The following is a 21,331-nucleotide window of genomic DNA, read 5'->3' as shown; positions in this document are numbered from 1 at the left end:
CAGGAAGTCATAATGAAAGAAAAACCCAACCCTTATAACCAAACAGCACACTCGAATCTTCTGGAATTGCCTCCTTGGACCCCTCCAAGCATACTTTGCTTCTGTCTAATAAACTCTTTGCTATTTGCACTTAACAACATGGTCTCTTGACTGAAGTCTTTCCTTCAAGAAGACATTCAGGGAAAAAAAAAATTGTCATCTGGTAACACTAAGGTATTTTTTTATCTAACTCAAATTAATTTGATCTTTGCCAATCTCCCATGTAAATGATTTTGACTCAAGAGCTGTGATACATTTAGATTTCTCTGAATTAATTGAGACTATTACCCTTTTTGTTAAATGCTACAAAGGAGACTGTACATATTATCTGAGCTGATAGTAGAAAAGATAAACATTTCTCATTTGAACAGAAAACTATTTCCAGTAATTGTCCATTCATTCAATTATCTATCTTAAAATGTTGCATTTATTTTAACCAAAATATATACCTAGATTATAGATGTATAAATAATACAATATAAATTTATAACATAAAACCTAAACTTCTGAATTAACTCTATCCTTGAGTTATGACAAGTATGTGTGCATTTAATTTGAAATAGAGATTATGGATGCTTTACAAAACCCCAAATATGCCATTGATTATAAAAGACACAAGTTTATTTCTCTCTCATATTAGATGTGAAAGTATATACTGCACAACCTTGCCATTGTGTACTGGTCTGAGGCTCTTTAAATCTGTTGTTTTGCCATTCTCAACACAGAGCTCCCTTCTCTGGGTCTCAGATTCCAATGGGAGAGTCTAAGTCTTTGGGGGGGCAAAAGAAAGAACAAGTTTTTTCTTCTTCTTTCTACGAACAGAGATGGGAAGTTGAACATATTGCTTCCATCACCTTTCACTGGCCCTATGCTAGCTAGTCTTTGGTAACACGAGGCTTCAAGGAATGATGGGAAATATAGTATGTTCCTGTGTGAATGAATTTAAGAAAAATTGCTAGTTTTCTATATCCAATTGAAAATCACTAGCCATAGCAAAGCCTTGTTTTCTTTGTATGTAAATAAAATTTACAAAATATTGATGTCATATTCCATGTAGCAAATTTGCATACATGTCTGCAGACTGGTGAAAATTATGCAGCATGGAAATTTATGGAATAAATGGAAACTGTGAGTATACAAACATTCAGAATCACATAGAATAAAGGTATTTTTCAGCAGGAGCACAGACCACTGATACAGAAACCCAAAGGCCACTGATACAGGAAACCCAAAGTTGATCCTTGACCCCCTCATTTACCAGCTGCTTTACTTATGGTGAAATACCTAACTGCTGAGAGCCTCAGTTTTCCCACCTGCAATATAGTAGGAATTGTACTGCCTGTTTCAAAGAATTACTAGATGATCCAAAAAAATATTGTGGACATCAAAGCATTTCATGTGGCACAATGTATCACATAAATAAAATGCCTCACTCATATCTGAAGAGTAAGCTGACACACAAAGCCATAAATTTGTTTGCCATAAGTAAGTGAAATGATATTAGTATACAATAAATAATTAATTCCTTTTCTTTACATAAAAGAGGCATAACACCCTTACATGAATGTTAATTCAGTATTAATATTTTCATAGACAAGTTATTTTTGTAGAGAATTGAATTAAACAAGAAGTCCTTATTTGGAAAACTGAGCATATTTTGTTATTTCAGTCTTGTAAATTTTGAAGGATCACATCTTGAAGAGCTTATTTTCAATTTTTCTAAGAATGTCTGCAGAAATTTGAATGTACAATCATCCAAGTAAAATTTTAGTGCAGATGATTTAGATGTATATTGAGAGTATAGCTGGCTGTTTGAAAGACCAATGTTACAATCAAATATAAGCAGGTGCACATGTTTGAATGATCATGACTTCCGTATTAGGTAATTTCACTATAAAATCATTTTAAGAAGTGCAGATGCAATTGTCTCTATTCCCACTGCTTATTCTTTCTTACTTAAATACTGAGAAATTATTCTTTAATGTTTTAAGTAAACAATTTTCCTGTAACTTTAGGAAGTTTCATTAGATTAGCGGAAGACTGAGCGGCTGCCCTGTGTGATAGTCTCTGTGGTTGAACTGCCCATATTCTCCAAATCACCTGGCGTACATTGCTTGAAACCATCCGTGAGGGATCAAGGGAAAAATCGTGTAAGGCCACTTCCCAAGTCACACTGTCTTATGGTGTGCGACACCTGTGAAGAGACTGAATGATGAACCAGACTTAAAAAGTACCCAGAGAGATGACTGGCTAAATTAAAAACTCATTCACTCTGTGGGGCTGCTTTCTGAAGTAAGTGACAACTACATTTCTGGTATAGCTTAAAGAACTGCATATAACCAGTGGAGCACAAGAAGGATTATAATATATAGATATAAATACAGTCCATTCTATGTATTTTAAATCTTAACGTTTCCATTCATTTCTACCTATTAATGTCTGCAGGCCATATCCGAAATAGATACAGGTACAAACAAGACAAAATTAGCCAAGTAAAGGAGTATTTTTCTTAACACAAGAGGGAGACTATATGATAGTTTTCTTTGTTAGTCTATTCATGAAGCAAGTGACCCTAATGCTTCTATTTTTGCTGCACATGGTGGATATTGAGCAAGGAATAAAGTAAGGTGAATGTTTTTAAAAGAAAATTAGAAGTTTTAAGTGAAGATATTTCAGGTAAATCTGCTCTTATTTATAGGTCAGGAAAGATATGTCTGAAAAATTGATCTTTAGGTCACATCCTGGTGGATAAATAGGAGCTTGCAAAGAAAAAGGCCAAAAAGGATATTAGGGATGAAGTGTCCTTGGCAAGGTCAGAACAAATAGAAAAGTCTGTAGGAAAGGGAAATTCCAGATGAATGCCAGAACTAAACTATAGAAAATTGAATAGAACTTGGACTTAGGTGCAAAATTGTTCAAAGATACTAAAGAAATCATCTATTCCTGGCAAGACAACATACAAGATAAGATCCCAAGAAAAATACTAAGACTAATGTAGAAGTCCATTATGTGAAAAAATCTTATTTTTTTCAAATGATGACTCACTGTGGTTTTTTAATCTTTTATCTTCTTTTTTAGCTATTTTGTTGGAAAATATACAGTGACTGTATGGATACTAAGTTAATTTCTTCCCAGTCATCCATGCTTATAAAAAAGGGCCGAGTATCTTACCTTGACATCCTAGCTGAGCTCTATTACCAACTTGTGCAACTATCAGAATTGCAGGCCTAGATCTTGGAGGGTATGAAAATACCACAGATCCAGTCACTACCAATAGAGGTGCTCCAAATTATCCTTATGTTGGTGTTTTCTATCATCTCCATCTTCTCTACAAGATCTGATCTTCACTTGAAGACAGAGACCCTGGCTTATTCATTCTTATAAGCAACTTGTACTGAGCACAGTGCCTGAAAATACCAAGTGCTCAGTAAATATTTTTTGAATGAGTGACTGCTTTTTCTAAGTTTGAAAAATTCTGATGAGTAAATTCTAACAGCAAATTTCCTCATGTAGAAAAAATATTGCTAAAGATATGTTATGTTTAATATATTCCAGAAAGTCACAAGCCCATTTTATAGTGAACTAAACTTCTGTTGTATCAAGGAATGCATGCAATATCAGTTATTTTAATGCCCATATTAGTTTAAACTGAGCCTTTCACCATCTGTTCCAACTCTTAACCATGAATGCAAAAGAACACATTTCCCTATTACATTTGTAAAATGTAAGATGTAAGTGATTTAAATACAGTTATATACTCATGAAGTAATGCTGCTTGCAGCTGGTATGGGGCTCCCTTATGTTACAAATAGAAATAATAAAGGAAAATGCCTGCATATCCCCAACACAGAGGGTTTCATGCTGTATGACTTCTTGTAATGATACTAGAAGGTCAGGGCTTCACCACAGCACAAAATTGATGTTTCTCAGTAACAAATTTCATTTATAAACTATAATTTCTCCCATCCGGTTTTGTTTAACTGTTCTTGAGTGAATTTAATTTCTCTGAGAAATTCATGAAAGTCTGTGAAGTCTTCAAATAATGAACATTTGTGTCCCTGTTGGAATTTGGAGCTTACTTCATGACTCTTTAGTGATTTTGCTGGGAACTCTCTGTGTTTAGGCATAAAGGTCCACCAAAAGAATTATTTGCTGAGACCAATTAAAGTATAGCCATCTATGTAACCATTGGCAAGAAGACATTTTAAATTTTGCTTTAAAACATACTTTATTTGACCTACATTAAGAACTTACTGCAAAAATAGTCAAAAAGAAAAAAATTAAAATATGTATTTTAGTGCTGTTTATAGTATCTATATCCATTCACCATAGCAAACGTGTGGGTTTGGGAGCTCTGGTTTTCTAGAGAGCTATATTTATGGAAAGGACATGAAGCATAATAAATATTTATGTTTTATATTTTAAGGAGTACAGGAAATGAAAATTGACAGGAAAAATGTGCTGAGACATTAAAACTCTTTTGCGTTGTGTTAAGATACCATATTTTCCCTCACACCCTGAATAGAATGAGATCTAACTGCCCTTGGAGTATAATTGGGAATGTATGCCATGGCCTGGTTTGCTATTGACATTTAATGATAATACTTTTATTTAAATGGAAAGGAGACAAAATTTGACAATGCAACCACTGTGAATTAGACTAGTAGCTCTAAAACTTCCTATTTAAAAAACACATTCCTCAGGGAAAAATACCTAAGAGGCTACATTTTTACTTACTCCTGAGTTAGCTTCAAATTTACAGATTGTAACATGCTATTATTATTAAAAATAAAGCCAGTACATACAAACACATACAGAAATACACACGCACACCAGCCTGTAAAGTGTTATATTATATATATTATGTATTATATGTGTATATATATATATATACACACAATATGTTATATATAGTATATATTATATGCCATAGAAGTAGTTCAGGAAAAAGCCATAGAACCAAAAGGACTGCTAAATATCATTTAAATATGATATTCATAAGGTTATTATCTGTGTTTGAAATGTGACACTTACCACAATGTTGGTATATTTTAATTTTTTTCCATAATATTATTACATATGTATTTTTATCATAATCCTAAAGATGTTGGTCTATTCAATTAGGCAGCCTAGAATCAATACAGGATAGAATTTGCCAGTCTCCTGCCGTGACTCCTGCCTGGGAGGTTGAAATATAGAGACCTGTTGTATTTCATATAAACTCAGCTGCTTTACCACCTGAGATGTTTCTAGGATTGAATAACTTGAATTAAAAGTCTTCAAAATCAGTACCATGTCATCATCTAATTAAATAAAGGAGTATTTATACCATAGAACATAAGGAATAAACACTTTACAATAAGAAGCTACCGAAGAAGAGGTTCTTGGTATAATACAAGAATTAATGCTGTGTGTTCTTCATTCAGATAAATAATCTCTCTAAGCCTCGTTTTACTTCCTATCTGGGGCAAGTACAGGAGGGAGGAGGACAGGTTTATTTCTGTGGGTGAAGTTCTAGATACTTCTCCTTAATTCAAGTTTGATTTACTTAACCCCAGGAACCATGTGGGGACACATACACACAGACACATACACACAGTTATACATACCCACATATGTACATTGGCTCCTCTGCTCAGCTGTTGCCAGGCTGACATGAAAACATAAAAGGGTGATTCTCATCTAGGTGCTTGAGGTCTTCTTTAAACATAACTGGTTGTTGGCAAATGCCATTTCCTTGTGACTCAATGAGTGAGGTCCTCATTTGCTTACTAGCTATTAGCCAATCTGTTCTCAGCTCCTGGAGGCCACCTTCAGTTCCTTTCTATGGGGCCCATAAGCAGTTTACAACATGGCTGTTTTCTTTCTCCAGACAACCAGGAGGAGAGTGTCTTTGACACTTGGCCCTCTTTAAGGATCCTCTGATTATGCCAGCACCGCCCCCCTCCACAGGATGAGCTTCCATGTGGTTAATTCAAAGTCAACTGATTTGTGAACTAATCTCAGGAATGATACTCCCTCCATAGTCATAGACTGTGTTCAAACTAGGGGAAGGGGATTACACAGTGTGTCACATCAGGTACAGGAATCTTGGGAGCTCTTTTAGAAACTTGCCTACCACCTTAAGGTGCAAGACAAACCCAATATTTTTTCTTTAATCTTCATCTCATTCTTTTAAAAGTTCTATTGGGGGTATGTATCATAATATACATATTCTATTAGCAGAGCAACATTTTTTTTTTTTAAGTGATGAGGGCTGGATTTTTTTTTCCAGATTTGCTGAGCTTCAATGTACATTTATCATTGTATTGGTCCAAGGTGTACAACATAATGATTTGATATATGTATATAATTGCAAAATGATTGTCACAATAAATTTAACATCCATCACCTCACATAGTTACAGTTTTTAGTAATACTTTTGTGATTCTTAAATACCTGTATATTTTGGGATAAGTTCTCAAAATATCTTGCTATTAGGCCATGTTTCTAAGAACAAAGTGTAGTGATGAGGCTGGAGTGGTGTGTGAAGATATTTTTAGAAAACTAAAAATCAAATAATTGGAAATGGTGTCTGGAACTTACTTCACTCATTCTTGCATTACTGTCTTTAAAATAGATGAAAGTTAACTAGCCTGGCTTTGCTCTGCATACACCCAGCAGTATTCTACCCATTATAATGAATCTTCTTATGAATAGCTCTCACAAAAAGAAAAAATTCTTGCTGGAATTAACAAGATTGAGAGATGATCACAATTTCCCCACTGTTTACATTTTATTCGATCTAGGAGAATTATGTGATACTCTTTCAGCATATGTAGAGCATACCTGTTAGGGTTTTTCCACACTCCAGTATGGGCTTCCAGAATCGTGAGGAATAGACTGACTGTGTGTGAAATCAGCTCATGTAGTGCTGAGCGCACATTGTGCACCCAGTGGATAACTTTTCTCCTTCCTGTTTCTTACCTCCAAATGGAGATTTATGACTGTCCTCTTAAATATAAATATAAAATACAAATGCAGTCTAGTGACATGGTTAAGAGAGATTAACATGATACCATAGTGAGAACTGGGACACTGTGGGAATCAGACATTGCCAAGGAAATAGCCAGTTGCACTTTTGAGAGCTTTTAGAGAATGAATGGCAAAGATTATAGGGACTATGTGGCATTTGAGGTAGTGAAGACTAGAAATCTGGATGCGAATGTGGAATAAAATAAATACTGTAAAATGAGGGATGCATTAGTTTCAAAATCTGTAACAATTTTAACTATTGTCGAAAGATATTCCTATCTATTCTAAAATGAATCTAAAGTAGCTGCTAAAGTAGTGTAGGTTGCTGATCACACATTGTTCACCTGTAAGGTTATACTCTATTCAGGGATTTATGAGTCATTTTCTGTTTGTTGTCAGTACTGTCATTTCTTTTAATTTTGCATTTTGTTTTGCATTGGCAATAAAAAAAAATCCTATGATTTTCTGACTTTAAATCTTGAACTCTTTTAAAAGTTTCAATTTAAAAATATTCTTTATGAAAGAACTTAATGGCAATAGATATGCATATGACTTGTTGCTTACTGATGTACATGAAGTAAGAGGAGAGAGAAAAAAAACAGGTGATTTTATGTATTATTATTGTATTTTTGGTTTTTAACAGGGTTCTGCTAAAGCAATATGCTTTGATTTTCCTAGAGATACGATCGTTTCTTTAGCGGATGGGAATAGCAGCGACTGCTGACAACTTCATCATCAGTTATAGCCTCTAGAGTCTAAAATCTGTGACTGGAGGTCTCTCTTGCTGAATAAATTAACGTGCTATTTTCTTTTCCTTTAAAACTAAGATGATATTTCAGCTAAACTCCATTGAAAATAACTTCCCAAATCAAAAAATCTTCAGCATATGTATTACTTTTATCATGATCAGAAAGCAAATGGGCAGCAATAAACCAGAAATAACATTTTATTTCTACCAGGTCATGGCCTGGTTTAGCTAAAATGAATCTATTCATAAATAAAATCAAGCATTTGCATTGAGATAAGCAGAAAAATCTATTACTTTTAAATTATTGTTTTAATCTTGGCTTTCATAAATTTTTCACACAGGGTAATAGGATTGAATTTAGGATTGCCTTTTATTAATCCTGTGTTATGTGTTTTGAAAAAATATGAAAATTAAGTATTATAAGTTAAATAATGAAAACTGATGCGCCTGAATTGGGCAAGAAAGTACAATAGTACTTTATCATGCCATACATATACTGTATTATAAGTAATATACCAGTTATAAGATTAATTCTATTCAAATGAAATGATGATATATTAAAATCAATAATTCAAAGGAGACAATTAAGAAACTGGAATCTCTTCTGAAATTATAATCTTGTCATAGATAAAATTTATCTATTATAAATACAGATTCTAAAAGTGATAACTGTCATAATCATTTGAGTTAATTGACTAGGGCCTTCCTGGACCATTTTGCCTACCTGAAATTCCACCTCAATTATTCTGCAATGGGATCCAGGAATCTGGATTTTGAATATGCTCCCCAGGTATTTCTTATGATGGTAGTTGAGTACGTAGTGCGTATCAGTAGGCTGATATCAGAAATCACAATTCTACTAGATAGTGATAAAGTTTCTAACAGACATTCCCGATAGGACATAAGATAAAGAGCTAAGATAATACAGGATTCCTGTAATATTTTTTATATTCTGTTTCTTTTAAAATGTACTTTTTTTTTATCTTGGACCACTTAACTTTCCTCTTGTCATACAAGGACCTTCTTCCTGTGCAGGGAATTTTATCTTCTCCCCAGACTTTCCTCATTAAAAGAAATTGTCTAAAATAGATATGTCCTGGATCAAAACATTAACAGATTAAACTACCCCTGTTTTGTGAATCTCTTAGTTTATCAGGATTATATTGAATAATCAAAGCCTTCTTAAAATGTAGAATCAATTTATCATAAATGTTAGTCATTCTTGCAAATTTCCTTTCTGTCAGGATACTAAGGTGAACAATGCCAGACTTTGCTGATAAGGACACAAACATGCCTAGATGTTTGAAAACTAGATATTATTAAATCACCACTTACAAAAAAATTTGAATTTGTAAATTTATCCTCTATTTTGCCTGAAAGTGTGGATATGTGACTTTAATATTTCCAAATTTTAAAAACTTTATTGTTTTTGTAATGTTATTTGAACACATATTCAGAGTTCAAGAGTAAATAATACTGCCACACAGCTAAAATAGATGTATTTTTATAGAAATTCTGAAGGCAGAAACTAAGTGCTAAGATTTGTTGGTTTCTTCTTGGAGTCTCTGAGTCTGTTGCTATTTTGTTCCTTCAGTTTTGCTTCATTGTTATACTTCACAAATGAGGGAAATTATTTGGCACTTGTCTTTCTCTGTCTGGCTTATTTCACTGAGTGTAATGTCCTCCAGCTCCATCCATGTTGTTGCAAATGGTAGGATTTGTTTCTTTCTTATGGCTGAATAGTATTCCATTGTGTATATGTACCACATCTTCTTTATCCATTCATCTACTGATGGACACTTAGGTTGCTTCCATATTGGGGAGAACAGTGAAGAACAGAGAAGGCACATAGTGGATCTGTGGCATCTTGCTGCACCAATGGACAGTGACTGCATTTTGTGTGCGTGGGGAATTAATAATATGAGTAAATGCAGTAACCACATTGTTCTCTCATGTGAAACCTTCATAAGTGTGTATATCAATCTTTTTTTTTTCAGTTTTTTTTATTTTGGTGTCATTAATCTACAATTACAGAAAGAACATTATGTTTACTAGGTTCCCCCCTTCACAAAGTTCCCCCCCACATACCCCTTCACAGTCACTGTCCATCTGCATAGTAAGATGCTGTAAAATCACTACTTGTCTTCTCTGTGTTGCACAGCCCTCCCCATGCCCCCCACGCACTATACATGCTAATCATATGGCCCTCTTTCTTTTCCCCTGCCCTTATCCTTCCCTTCCCACCCATCCTCCCCAGTCCTTTTCCCTTTGGTAACTGTTAGTCCATTCTTGGGTTCTGTGATTCTGCTGCTGTTTTGTTCCTTCAGTTTTTTCTTTGTTCTTATACTCCACAGATGAGTGAAATCATTTGGTACTTGTCTTTCTTCACCTGGCTTATTTCACTGAGCATAATACCCTCTAGCTCCATCCATGTTGTTGTAAATGGTAGGATTTGTTTTCTTCTTATGGCTGAATAATATTATATTGTGTATATGTACCACATCTTCTTTATCGATTCATCTACTGATGGACACTTAGGTTGCTTCCATTTCTTGGCTATTGTAAATAGTGCTGCGATAAACATAGGGGTGCATCTGTCTTTTTCAAACTGGGCTGCTGCATTCTTAGGGTAAATTCCTAGAAGTGGAATTCCTGGGTCAAATGGTATTTCTATTTTGAGCTTTTTGAGGAACCTCCATACTGCTTTCCACAATGGTTGAACTAGTTAACATCCTCACCAGCAGTGTAGGAGGGTTCCCTTTTCTCCACAACCTCACCAACATTTGTTGTTGTTTGCCTTTTCAATGATGTCAATCCTTACTGGTGTGAAGTGATACCTCATTGTGGTTTTAATTTACATTTCTCTGATGACTAGCGATGTGGAGCATCTTTTCATGTGTCTGTTGGCCATCTGAATTTCTTCTTTGGAGAACTGTCTGTTCAGCTCCTCTGCCTATTTCTTAATTGGATTATTTGCTTTTTGTTTGTTGAGGTGCATGAGCTCTTTATATATTTTGGATGTCAACCCTTTATCGGATCTGTCATTTATGAATATATTCTCCCATACTATAGGATATCTTTTTGTTCTAGTGATGGTGTCCTTTGCTGTACAGAAGCTTTTCAGCTTGATATAGTCCCACTTGTTCATTTTTGCTTTTGTTTCCCTTGCCCAGGGAGATATGTTCATGAAGAAGTCACTCATGTTTATGTCCATGAGATTTTTGCCTATGTTTTTTTCTAAGAGTTTTATGGTTTCATGACTTACCTTCAGGTCTTTGATCCATTTGGAGTCTACTTTTGTGTATGGGGTTAGACAGTGATCCAGTTTCATTCTCTTACATGTAGCTGTCCAGCTTTGCCAGCACCATCTGTTGAAGAGACTGTCATTTCCCCATTGTATGTCCATGGCTCCTTTATCACATAATAATTGGCCATATATGTTTGGGTTAATTTCTGGAGTCTCTATTCTGTTCCACTGGTCTGTAGCTCTGTTCTTGTCCCAGTACTAAATTGTCTTAATTACTGTGGCTTTGTAGAAGAGCTTGAAGTTGGGGAGTGAGATCCCCCCACCTTTATTCTTCCTTCACAGGATTGCTTTGGCTATTCGGGGTCTTTGATGGTTCCATATGAATTTTTGAACTATTTGTTCCAGTTCATTTAAGAATGCTGTTGGTAATTTGATAGGGATTGCATCGAATCTGTATATTGCTTTGGGCAGGATGGCCATTTTGACAATATTAATTCTTCCTAGCCACGAGCATGGGATGAATTTCCATCTGTTAGTGTCCTCTTTAATTTCTCTTAAGAGTGTCTTGTAGTTTTCAGGGTATCGGTCTTTCACTTCTTTGGTTAGGTTTATTCCTAGGTATTTTATTCTTTTTGATGCTATTGTGAATGGAATTGTTTTCCTGATTTCTCTTTCTATTAGTTCATTGTTAGTGTATAGGAAAGCCACAGATTTCTGTGTGTTAATTTTGTACCCTGCAACTTTGCTGTGTTCCAGTATCAGTTCTAGTAATTTCGGAGTGGAGTCTTTAGGGTTTTTTATGTACAATATCATGTCATCTGCAAATAGTGACAGTTTAACTTCTTCTTTACCAATTTGGATTCCTTGTATTTCTTTGTTTTCTCTAATTGCCATGGCTAGAACCTCCAGTACTATGTTGGATAACAGTGGGGAGAGTGGGCATCCCTGTCTAGTTCCCAATCTCAGAGGAAAAGCTTTCAGCTTCTTGCTGTTCAGTATGATGTTGGCTGTGGGTTTGTCATATATGGCTTTCATTATGTTGAGGTACTTGCCCTCTATACCCATTTTGTTGAGAGTTTTTATCATAAATGGATGTTGAATTTTGTCAAATGCTTTTTCAGGATCTATGGAGATGATCATGTGGTTTTTGTCTTTCTTTTAGTTGATGTGGTGGATGATGTTGATGGATTTTCAAATGTTGTACCATCCTTTCATCGCTGGGATGAATCCCACTTGGTCATGGTGTATGATCCTTTTGATGTGTTTTTGAATTCGTTTTGCTAATATTTTGTTAAGTATTTTTGCATCTACATTCATCAGGGATATTGGTCTGTAGTTTTCTTTTTTGGTGGTGTCTTTGCCTGGTTTTGGTATTAGGGTGATGTTGGCTTCATATAATGAGTTTGGGACTGTTTCCTCCTCTTCTATTTTTTGGAAAACTTTAAGGAGAATGGGTATTATGTCTTCTCTGTGTGTCTGATAAAATTCTGAGGTAAATCCATCTGGCCCAGGGGTTTTGTTCTTTGGTAGTTTTTTGGTTACCGATTCAGTTTCAATGCTGGTAATTGGTCTGTTTAGATTTTCTGTTTCTTTCTGGGTCAGTCTTGGAAGCTTGCATTTTTCTAGGAAGTTGTCCATTTCTCCTAGGTTTTCCAGCTTGTTAGCATATAGGTTTTCATAGTAGTCTCTAATAATTCTTTGTATTTCTGTGGGGTCCGTCATGATTTTTCCTTTCTCCTTTCTGATTCTGTTGATGTGTGTTAAGTCTCTTTTTCTCTTAATAAGTCTGGCTAGAGGCTTATCTATTTTGTTTATTTTCTCGAAGAACCAGCTCTTGGTTTCATTTATTCTTTCTATTGTTTTATTCTTCTCAATTTTATTTATTTCTTCTCTGATCTATATTACGTCTCTCCGTCTGCTGACCTTAGGCCTCATTTGTTCTTCTTTTTCCAATTTCGATAATTGTGACATTAGACCATTCATTTGGGATTGTTCCTCCTTCTTTAAATATGCTTGGATTGCTATATACTTTCCTCTTAAGACTGCTTTTGCTGCGTCCCACAGAAGTTGTGGGTTTGTGTTGTTGTTGTCATTTGTTTCCATATATTACTGAATCTCCATTTTAATTTGGTCATTGATCCATTGATTATTTAGGAGCATGTTGTTAAGCCTTCATGTGTTTGTGAGCCTTTTTGCTTTCTTTGTACAATTTATTTCTACATTGTAAATCTAAAAAGTTTGCTGGTAGGATTTCAATCTTTTGGAATTTACTGAGGTTATTTTTGTGGCCTAGTATGTGGTCTATTCTGGAGAATGTTCCTTGTGCACTTGAGAAGAATGTGTATCCTGTTGCTTTTGGATGTAGAGTTCTATAGATGTCTATTAGGTCCATCTGTTCTAGAGTGTTGTTCAGTGCCTCTGTGTCCTTACTTATTTTCTGTCTGGTGGATCTGTCCTTTGGAGTGAGTGGTGTGTTAAAGTCTGCCAAAATGAATGCATTGCATTTTATTTCCTCTTTTAATTCTGTTAGTATTTGTTTCACATATATTGGTGCTCCTGTATTAGTGCATATATGTTTATAATGGTTATATCCTCTTGTTGGACTGAGCCCTTTATTATTATGTAATGTCCTTCTTTATCTCTTGTTACTTTCTTTATTTTGAAGTCTATTTTGTCTGATAGTAGTATTGCAACACCTGATTTTTTCTCTCTGTTGTTTGCATGAAATATCTTTTTCCATCCCTTGACTTTTAATCTGTGCATGTCTTTGGGTTTGAGGTGCGTCTCTTGTAAGCAGCATATAGTGTACTTATTGCCATTGCAGGCTTTAGATTTGTGGTTACCAAAGGTTCAAGGTTAGCTTGTTTACTACCTTACTGTCTGACCTCACTCGCTTATTGAGCTGTTATAAACACAGTCTGATGATTATTTCTTTCTCTTCTTTTTCCTTCTCCTCCATTCTTCATATGTTGTGTGTTTTTTTCTGTGCTCTTTTTAGGAGTGCTCCAATCTAGAGCAGACCCTCTAAGATACCCTGTAGAGGTGGTTTGTGGGAGGCAAATTCCCTCAACTTTTGCTTTACTGGGAATTGTTTAATCCCTCCTTAATATTTAAATGATAATTGTGCTGGATACAGTGTTCTTGGTTCAAGCCCTTCTGTTTCATTGCATTAAGTATATCATTCCATTCTCTTCTGGCCTGTAAGGTTTCTGTTGAGAATTCTGATGATATCCTGATGGGTTTTCCTTTGTAGGTGACCTTTTTACTCTCTCTGGTTGCCTTTAATACTCTGTCTTTGTCCTTGATCTTTGGCATTTTAATTATTATGTGTCTTGGTGTTGTCCTCTTTGGATCCCGTCTCTTGGGAGTTCTGTGTGCCTCCTTAGTCTGAGCAACTATTTCCTTCCCCAGTTTGGGGAAGTTCTCAGCAATTATTTCTTCAAAGACACTTTCTATCCCTTTTTCTCTCTCTTCTTCCTCTGGTACCCCTATAATGCGGATATTATTCCTTTTGGATTGGTCACACAGTTCTCTTAATATTGTTTCATTCCTGGAGATCCTTTAACTCTCTCTCTGTCAGCTTCTATGCGTTCCTGTTCTCTGGTTTCTATTCCATCAATGGCCTCTTGCATCTTACCCATTCTGCTTATAAATCCTTCCAGAGTTTGTTTCACTTCTGTAATCTCCCTCCGGATGTCTGTAATCTCCCTCCGAATGTCTGTAATCTCTCTCTGGACTTTATACCTTAGCTCTTGCATATTTCTCTGCAGCTCTGTCAGCAAGTTTATGATTTTTATTTTGAATTCTTTTTCAGGGAGACTGGTGAGGTCTTTTTCTGCAGATCCTTTCTCAGGTCTAACTATCTTGGACTGGACCAGATTTTTTTGCCTTTTCATGGTGATTGCAGTGGCTGTAGGCAGGTTGCGGGTGTGTCAGCTGGGAGAAGAAAGTCCTTTCCTGCTTGCTGGATGCCTTGCCCTTCTCCGGTGCCTGTGACGGTTACTGCACTCCTGGAGCAGCCACCGGGTTAGTCCCCTAAGCTGCTGTGGGTGGGGTGTCTGTCACACACGGAGCACACGGAGCCCTGCGGGGAGTGGCAGGCATGCCAGGTGCACTCCTCCATGCTAGCGGCGACCCTGCTGAGCAGCTGTGTGGCAGCAGCAGCCTTTGGGTCTAGCCCGGGTGGCTGTGTGTTGGGCTGGGATTCCGGTCAGCTGCTGGGAGTGTGCCTGCTCCCTCTGGCTCCGCTGCAGGTGCATGCAGGGCTCTTCCGTGCAGGCTTCTACCGGGCTCTGGCTTCACTGCCACCAGTGTGCACGAGCCACACCCGGGCTGTTAGGTCGTGCCGCTGCGGGCTAGCACAAGCCTCTCCTGCGGCGCACAGATCTGCTCTCGGTTCCTTCCAGTGCTGCCATCCCCGGCATGCACTCCCACTCTCCTGCTACTGGGCCCATGTGTCAGGGTCCGTGCCAGTTGGAGGAATGACTTGCAGGCTGCTTAGTGCCGTGAGGGGCTTCAGAGCTGCATTGCCTCCATTTAGGGTGCCTAAGTTTCCCTGGTATTCCCAGGTGCTGGGACAACTTTGTCCAGCTATGGGGTCCCTGTCTCTTTAAGACTTGCAGAAAGCACTTGCTTTTCTTTTGTCTCAGGGGCGCCAGTTGCGGGGACCTGCCCACAGGTTTTGCTTTTCCGTTTCTCTAATATCCAGCACCCCTTGCAACTTGTGTCTGCATTTTGGGTGCGGATTTCTAGAGCTGGTGGTTTAGCACTCCTGGGCTTTCACTCCCTCCCCATTCTGACTCCTTTCTTCCCGCCGGGTTTTGGGGTGGGGGAGCGTTCAGGTCCTGCCTGGCCATGGCTTGTATCTTACCCCCTTCATGTGATGCTGAGTTCTCACAGATGTAGATGTATCCTGGCTGTTGTACTGTATCCACTGGTGTCTCTTTTAGGAATAGTTGTATTTATTGTATTTTCATAAATATATGTGTTTTGGGGAGGAGATTTCCTCTGAACTACTCACGCCGCCATCTTCTTGTGATCTCAATAATATCTTAATAAAAAAAGTAAAAAAAAATATGTTGGTTTACTAATAGGAAAGAAGAACACATAGCAGTGCATGGTTATTTTCTTTAGTTTATTTGTAAACTTTATGTAATACTATATGTAAACTCTATATGATACACATGAATATTGCTTGGTACCTCAAAGTGGAACTGAAAATAAAGGCGACAAGTTACTTCAAAAGTGTAAGATAAAGGATCTAACAAAGGAGATATGGCAGATAAAACTAAGTAACGTGCAGCATGTAAAGCCTGGCTTTACAAAACTAGCATCTGGCATATAGAAAGGATTCAATAAGTATTAGCTGCATAATATAATAATGAGTAAAGTAAGTGGATGAAAGAAGAGAGTAGGGTGAGGAACAGGGCAGGATTGACAAGGGGAAAAAGTAAGAAAAGAAAAAGTGACAAGAAAAGGAAAAAATAGTATTAACTGTGAGTATTGCCATTCAAATTCAGTTTTCATTGCACCATCATTTATTTTTTTGCATGCTGCTTTTTAAGGTTTTATTTTATAGAGAAAGTCAATGTTGTTATATCCTAATTTTATGTGTTTGTTTAAAATCTTTCAAAACTAATATGAAGACTAGCTTATTTATTATGAAGGAGTTTATGATACTCCATTAAAAAGATCATTATCATAAGCTTTTTATGGAAGGACATTTTTGTGCATACTTCACTTTATTAAATTGTGAAATCTGTGCCGATGAGATAAAAGGGAGTATGCGTTTGATAAATGATTTACAGAGTGAAGTGAAATAAATATTCACAGAATATTCACAGTTCTAAGCAATATTTGAAAGAATACAGTATGGCATGAAGGACATCTATGTGGCATGACTTCCAGGGTACCATTATCATTTGTGAATAATGATCTTTTGAAGTTGTGCATGGCTGTGGCCCATCTGAAATTCAAATCTGTTACTTTTTCTTTGGCCTAGCCCGTTTGATTTTTTCTTCCTATAAGTTTTATGGAGATGCACTTTACAAACAATGAAATATATCCATTTCAAGTGCACATTTGAATGAGCTTTGATAAATGTAGGCAACTGTGTCCCTGCTGCCACACTGAGATATGGAAGAGTTTCCTCATCTTAAACGGGATCCTGTTCCATGAACACCTCTGCCTACTTGCGTCTTCATCAATTCATTGATCTATTTTTTGACAGAATCTAGCTATTTTTTAAAGATCAGATTAAAAATCACAGAAATTATATTGCTCTTAAGAGGAGGGAAATATCTTAAATGACTCTTACATTTGAGATGATCAGTTCTACACAGTCATATTCTGAAATGCAAGGTCATCTGCAACAATAAAATGTCATTGTATATACATGTCACAGTAAACACACATTAAGCAGAGACATGACCCTCAACAGGATTTACTTATTTATTTTTGAATTTTTTCTTCTTGCTTTTCATTGCTTATATATATTTTTGCATACATATATATATATGTGTGTGTGTGTGTGTATATATATATATATATATATATCATATATATATATATATATATATATATATATATATAAAATGACTTTTTCCCCACTCTTTTGTGTTTACACTTGATCTCACTATTTAAAGAGATCCCATTTTTTCCTAAGGAAATACTGTTGCTATTATAAGCCACTATTCTATGATACTTGTTCTCTGTAGTATTATTCATCTTTTTTATCCATTTTGTATCATTATATTCCAAGCTTATCTATTATGTAAATCACCACTGATGCATGGCTAAATAAGCCATCTTGTTACTAGTGCGTGATGTGATAATGGTATTTATATTAGAACATATTTTATATGTTCATATATAATGCTTTCATTAGCAATGTGTAAAGATATATTCTAGGTACTTCACATTCATTTATTGTCTCCCACAATCAAACAGAAAATTAAGTAGTATTATGTCTCTTTCACAGAGGAGGAAAAGGAGGCATAGGAACAATCTACAGTTTACAAGCATTTACATATACCTTAGCCTGTTTCTGTATCATTGTGGTCTCCACACGTTTTCCACCATGGCTAATCACTTCCATACATATCTGAAGAATGAGTTACATGACTAACTCTAAGTCCTGATAGCAGTTTTCATTTTATCATGTGAACAGTAGATGACAAAGAATATACTACATAGAAGTCATATTAGTAATGCAAGTAAAAACAGTAAGATAATATAGATGAAAGGTACTATGTTCCTCCTTTTCCAGTTAAGACATTTCACTATAATATATAGGCAAAAAGCATTTGAAAAAAGTAGTTCAAAAGGAAAGGAAACAGTTTAGGACTTGTAACATAGAACAGCTTCTTTTCTCCCTGACCACATTATGAATTAAAAAGGATTTCTTGTCAAACTCTCACGACAGCAAAGAAAAACAAAGCTTCTCTTACCAGAGTGGAATAACACTTCAACCTTGCTATAACGTTTCCTGAAGCTCTTGTTTGAAAAGACAGATCCAAAGCTATTGCAAAGAGAGCCCCTGTAAACAATCTAATCTACACCTTTTGATGTCATATGCATATACTTTTTTAGCATAAATTAGGATGTAGTTGTTGGATCATAGGGTAAGTATATTTTCAGTTTCAGTACATACTCCTAGTTCTTCCAAGTGTTAGTACCAATTTTGCTAACCTTTAAGCAGTGTATAAGCACCTCAGTACAATTGTTCTGTGTTCTCCCCAAATCTTGAAATATTGTTTTAGGTATTTCCTCAACATGTTGAGCATGCGTTTCCTAATGAGCTGTCAATTAGATTGACTGTTCTTTTCTTGTTAAGTCCCTTCACAGCAGTTCTTTCATCCTTCTTTTCTAGTCTCCAGGCAACAACTGATCTGCTTTCTGTCACTAAAATTTAGTTTGCATTTTTAGAATTTTATATGAATGAAATCATATGGTATATACTCATTTTGTTTAGATTTTTTTTCACTCGGCATAATTACTTAAGAGATTCATCTGTATCACTGTATATATCAATAGATCACTGTTACTGGGGAGTAGTTTAATTGCTATAGAGTTTCTGGTTAGCAAGAAGAAAATGATCTGGGGATGGTTGCACAATAGTGTGAATATATATAACACTAAAAGAATGGTATACCTAAAAATGGTTAAGATAGTAGCTTTTATGTTGGACATTTTAAACACAATAGCAAATAAAATTGAAAAAGCATTTTGTGTTTTAGCTTAAATGATTGGTGAATAATGAAGACTGGAGAAAGGTGAGATTTGCAAAGACATGGCAGAATGAATCATTCTGTTCTGGCCGTGTTTGTGTTGTGCCTGTTAGAGAGCCAAGAATTGAGATCAGCTAAACAGATGGAGAATCACATCTGGAGTTCAGTCGAGAGGTTAGGCTGCAGATATACATTTGGTAGTCAAAGGATATGGATATTATTTAAACACCTGAGCCTGGATAAGAACATTTCCAGGGAAAGAGCAGATTGAGAAGAGCAATGAGTCCAGGACCCACCAAGGGGTGTTCCAAACATGTCATTCAGGCAGAGGAGGTGAATCCAGCAAAAACCCTGGGATGGAAAGGCCTGCTAGTTATGAGAAAACTCTTAAGAATGTGGGATCACTGAAGCCAAGAGAAGACAGTGTTTCAAGAGGGAATTAGCTAAGTTCAGACACTATTGAGATATCAGGTAAAATGAGACCTATTTTAATGGCTTGAAGGGTATGGATGTTCTGTAAGAGTTCGCTGAGAAGGATTTGGAGAGCTAGAAAGTATATCTTTTGAGATATCTTCCAATGAAGAAATATGGTGAGAAGACGGAGAAGTGGGGTTGTGGGAAGGTTTTATTTTTAAATACAAGGAAATAGTAAAGCAGGATTTTAAACTGGTAAGAATGATTCATCTCAGAGGGAGCAACTGATATGAGTAAGAAGAATTAGCATGAGAAAGTTTCTTGAACATTGAAATGGGTTCCTGGGTAAAATTCAGAGGGGTTTGGTAAATTGTTGGGGTGGATTGGGAGAGTTGGGAGCTCCTATACAGACAGTAGCTACTATTTTCTCAGTGAAGAAATTGTAAGACAAGCCTATTTTAAGTGGGAAGACTGAAAATAATATGAAAAAGGAAGATATTTATCTTGTTCACTACTACATCCTAAGAACTTAAAAAAGGATCGGTCACTTAGGAGGCACTTACTAGGTTATTCTTAAATTTAAAAATGGTTTTAGGACATATGTGAACGTCAGAAGACTCTACGTTAAAAATTTACTGTTGTACTTTGTCAAATCACTTATTCTTTCCGATTGTTCATTTCCTCATGCACAGAATGGAGAACAATAATGCCCTCTTCATTATCCTGATGAAAGAATTAAATAAGAAAATGCCAGTGGAAAACTGTATAAAGGAAAATGTTATATCAGAAGGGAGATAAATAGTTCCTTGAAAACAACTTTAGAAAAACAGTGTGTAGGGCTTTTTCTTTCACACCCTGCTTCTCTAAGTAACATCATGAGACGAATAGTCATCTGTGTTCTTAGAGGAGTAAAATATATCTGTAGAATCTGAATTATAATCAAAATCTATAAATGGCACTGTTATCTATAAATATGAATAAGGAATGTTCAGTTTTCAAGGTTTTGAGCTATTTTAATTCAGTTAAAGATGTTACTTAAAAAGTCTCAGCAATACACAGAATTTTACACTTGTAGAATATCTAAATTTTGCTTCTGGGAAACATCTTATAAATTGTCATAATTTGTATTTTTTAGAGATAAAACAATCATAATTTGTATCACCATAAATTGGTTTGTTATACTTGTTTAACTTGTATGATGAAAAATAAATTACCAGATATGAAAATTATAAAGAAATAAAAAACCTTCTATGAAGTTAATTCCTATTTTTCAAATGGAGGCACTCCTACAATTGTTAACAAGGCTTTATGTGCATGGGAAGCAAGGTAACAATTACGTCCTCATATAGTTGAGAATATGGATTATGGAAAAGAGGAAAGAGAAGGTGGTGAGCCCATCCTTGCGTCCCTCTCTGCCTTCCCCACCTGCATCTCTGTTCAAACGGAGAGGAAGAGGTACTAAGGCTACTCTGTGTTTTTTATCCATTTCTGAATAAACATTTGTTATTCTTAAAAATAAAAAATCAGCATATCACTCACTTGACATTATAAGACATGTTATGATTTTAAGACTGTGCTTTTCATTGAGGCTTACTTCTTTGGTCTAGGATGCACATTTTCTTGGTAAAAAAAAATATGCCA

At 35.8% G+C, this 21,331-nt stretch overlaps 1 protein-coding gene across 2 annotated transcripts in view; it reads left to right on the top strand.

Moving 5' to 3' along the window:
- The window catches only part of MGAT4C (MGAT4 family member C), a 792,321-nt gene that overhangs the window by 395,168 nt on the left and 375,822 nt on the right, over positions 1-21,331 (top strand). The window lies entirely within an intron of this gene.

This window comes from Manis pentadactyla, chromosome 10 (assembly GCF_030020395.1).
Source record: "Manis pentadactyla isolate mManPen7 chromosome 10, mManPen7.hap1, whole genome shotgun sequence".
Classification (NCBI taxonomy): domain Eukaryota; kingdom Metazoa; phylum Chordata; class Mammalia; order Pholidota; family Manidae; genus Manis; species Manis pentadactyla.
This window is presented reverse-complemented; position numbering and strand designations above follow the sequence as displayed.